This window comes from Lactuca virosa, chromosome 5 (genome assembly GCF_052849685.1).
Source record: "Lactuca virosa cultivar CGN04683 chromosome 5, Lactuca_virosa_CGN04683_v6, whole genome shotgun sequence".
In the NCBI taxonomy this organism is placed as follows: Eukaryota; Viridiplantae; Streptophyta; class Magnoliopsida; order Asterales; family Asteraceae; genus Lactuca; species Lactuca virosa.
Window position 1 is genome coordinate 455,311,645 of NC_136430.1, and position 3,840 is coordinate 455,315,484.

The 3,840-nt window shown below is 28.4% G+C and overlaps 1 long non-coding RNA gene across 1 annotated transcript; it reads left to right on the forward strand.

Annotated features, from left to right (window-relative positions):
- The first annotated feature begins 2,072 nt into the window (after positions 1 to 2,072).
- LOC145117084 (uncharacterized) lies at positions 2,073 to 3,229 on the forward strand. The gene is made up of 2 exons (XR_013712483.1): positions 2,073 to 2,208; positions 2,860 to 3,229. It is a non-coding gene; the product is annotated as an uncharacterized LOC145117084 (long non-coding RNA).
- Positions 3,230 to 3,840: the final 611 nt, after the last annotated feature.

Sequence of the window (3,840 nt, forward strand, 5' to 3'; positions counted from 1 at the left end):
AAGTTTTCTAAGTTAACGAATGAAAGTTCAAAATATCATTAACGCATTATATGTGACCCGATTCATACATAGAATCATACATAAAAGTAAGCACAAAAACGTAAAAAAATTTACATCGAAACGATGACAAACTCGAATTTATATATGCTGATAAACACAAATTTTAAAAAATGAAGGTGATGAAAGTGATATTTTACAAAGTTTATAGTCGAAAGAGTTAAACTGACATTTTTAAAAGTAAATAGATGGAAGATGTTATTTTACAAAGTACTTAAAACATAAAGGCGTGAAAAATATCATTTTTACAAAGTAAAAGGTGCAAATTGTGGGTGGAAACATCCACCAGCATTGCCTTTTATAATATTTACTCTAATAAATGAATGTTTTTTTTGTCATATGTCACACTCTCATTCAATTTGACAAATGTTATTTTGTGGTTATTTTAAATTAATTTTTTTTCCAGATGTTATTTTATAAGCTTTTTATTTTATTAAACTCAACATAATATTTTTATACAATAATTGCAATAAATGTAGTAATAAATGGATATCAATTTCATTAATGAACTTAACTTTTAATTTCAAAATTATTACATTAAAGTCCATTAGTTTCTTTTGTTTATTTATTTAAATTATTTGTTAAAATTTAAAAGATAAAAAATATTTCAATTATAATAATTCATTATTTTTCTTATTTTCTTATAAATTTAATGTTTTTAAATATTTTGACTTTTATATTTAAATTTTTTAAATTAACTCATGTATTACATGAGTCTCACAACTAGTATATATATCTTATTACTCTAATTTTTTTGATGTAATCTGTAAATTTTATATTATGAATGGATTTTTTTTAAAAACTTTTTTTAAACAATAGTAAAATAAACATAAACATTTTCTATTTTTCTATAAATTGCATGAATAATTTTTATAATTTAGTTTTACATAATGAGACATAAAAGAGTTTAGTATTTCAAAAGCTTTTTTATTATATATTAATAATTATTATATATATATATATATATATATATATATATATATATATATATATATATATATATTAAAGTTATGAAGAAAATGAATATTAAACTTGTCATTTTTTTGGCAGAATTGGTCCCTGTATTATTATTGGGCTTCAAAGTTAGGAATAATAAATTTGGATGTTTTTTGGCAACTTTGCTCCCCATTCTTTAACCATTTTGACACTTTTAGTCCTTGCAACCAATATTTTTACACTTTTTAGGAACCTTTTAATATTTAAAGTTTGGCCACAAAACTTTAACGGTTTGACAACTTTGATCCCTTTTCTAAAAAGTTGCTAAATCCTACCACTTTAATTCTTTAGCCAATTTGACACTTCTGGTCCTTGCAGTCAAAACTTTTACATTTTCTCATAAAAACTAGATGTTTTTTGGCAACTTTGCTCCTCATTCTTTAACCATTTTTACACTTTTGGTCCTTACAATCAATATTTTTACACTTTTTAGGAACCTTTTAATCTTTAAAGTTTGGCCACAAAACTTTAACGGTTTGACAACTTTGATCCATTTTCTAAAAAGTTGCTAATTCCTACCCCTTTAATTCTTTAGCCATTTTGACACTTCTGGTCCTTGCAGTCAAAACTTTTACATTTTTTCATAAAAACCGGATGTTTTTTGGCAACTTTGCTCCTCATTTTTTAACCATTTTTACACTTTTGGTCCTTACAATCAATATTTTTACACTTTTTAGGAACCTTTTAATCTTTAAAGTTTGGCCACAAAACTTTAACGGTTTGACAACTTTGATCCCTTTTCTAAAAAGTTGCTAATTCCTACCCCTTTAATTCTTTAGCCATTTTGACACTTCTGGTCCTTGCAGTCAAAACTTTTACATTTTTTCATAAAAACATGAAAAAAAGGGTCCGGGGCAAAGTCCGGGCTTTTCATCCTTGCACTTTCTACGTCTGTCATATTTATCGATTTGCAAACAACATTGAAAGCTTGTGGCTCCCGCGTAGCGGGGTAACCTTTCTAGTTAATAATATATATATTGTATTGGGCCTTTACAAAGCTCAACCAAAGCAATATTTAACCGAAGCCCATCACGGATCGCTTGCTACCGATACGTTTATAAACCTTTCCCCATCCGAAAACGGAGGACTTAGCAAGAAGAAAGAAAGAGGCATAGCCGCCGCCGCCGCCGCACTCGCCGGATTCGACAATCTCAGGTCCGTTTGTTCATTTGTGTAACTCTGATCACATAGTTAGGGTCACCTCTTGTGTGTGTTTTCCTTCTTTTCAATAGAATAATCACTTGTTTTATATAAAGTAGTAAGATTCACGATCTGATTATGGTGACCGGAATCGCACTAGTTCAATAAGAACAGCTCAATTGATATCACTGTAATCGCGTCATGTCTTATACGCAAAGTTATTTCTTTTTAATGTTTGAAAAGAATTAGGAAATGGCTATTGGTAGAAGAAGATTTATACTCAGGCATACAGTGTTATCTGTTGATTCTAAAATCTAGGTTAAAATCATGTATTTTAAAAATAAAGTGAATGACTACCAGTTTGCAACTAATTTATTTTTGTATATGAAATGCATTTTATCGTTATAAACATAATGAACAATCTATCTAACAGAACCTCAAATCCTTTATATCATAAAGCCGTTTTAACCTAAGCTTTGAAGTTTTTAAGTCATAGAATTGCAATGTTTTGGCTTGTAAAGCAAGTTTTAAAGAATCTAATTAAAGTAAAGCAACCCAAAGGATAAGCCGATTAAAGAACCAAATCTTCTATATCATTTCCAGCGTACAATTAAGTTAGGTATGCTTTAACAAAAAAACGAAACTGCATTTTTGTTGATGAAACAGCAAAAATATGAACCTCATGGTGAGAAGAGAGGCTAGAAAGGAACATGACGAGCAACTCCACATGGTCAAAGCTCCTGGTGCAAAAGAGTCAACTGCCACATCGGCTCATAAGGTCAAAGTCAACGTTCAACATGAATCTGCTGATAATCGGATGGAAGAATGATATCATGTTTCTGCATTGTAAATATCACTTTACGTTTGAAACAATTGGAGTTAATCTCAAGTTTTGGCATCATATGTTTGGTGTCTCGATAGTAAACTATATGAAATTAATGATGCACTTTCAATGCCTATGGTACAGCTCTATGAAGCAGAGAGCAGGGGATTTCATTTTTGTTATTACTTACAATATGACAAGATTGTTGCACAATATTATTGCTTCATTTACTAGGCTTATTCTTGAAAACCTTGAGCTATACTTCATCCACAATAATAGCATTTTCAGTTAAGTTTTTTAACAAATCATAAAGCTTAAACATCCACGATATGAGAGCTTTTTTATAAAGCTGATTTATAGGTCATACCAATATCAATTTATAAATTTTTTACAGGCAATGTAAAAAGTTTTGAAATCTAAAAAGCTATATGTTATATGATTTTTCATCTTTCGAATTTCATTGTCACATTGGAGCCACGTTACTCCCCCTCTATCTTTTGCTTCATCTTTCAAATCATGTTATATATTAATACAAACAATAATTATTAATTTTAAAACATTTTACTTACTAAATAAAAAAATAAGATTAATAATAATTAACTTTTGATTAATTTAAACTAATGAAAATATTAGAAATAATAAAGTTTTATAAAATTAGAAAAATATCAAGCAAAAATAAAAAAATCATTTGGGTTGGATAGGGACCAAAATCAAAACAAACTTCAAACCACATGCATCGTAATAGCAATAAAACTCTTTGGGAGACGGCTTCTTTCGAATTTTAAAACCAGGTCCAAATATTTAATTTACTCTTTTTAATGTTA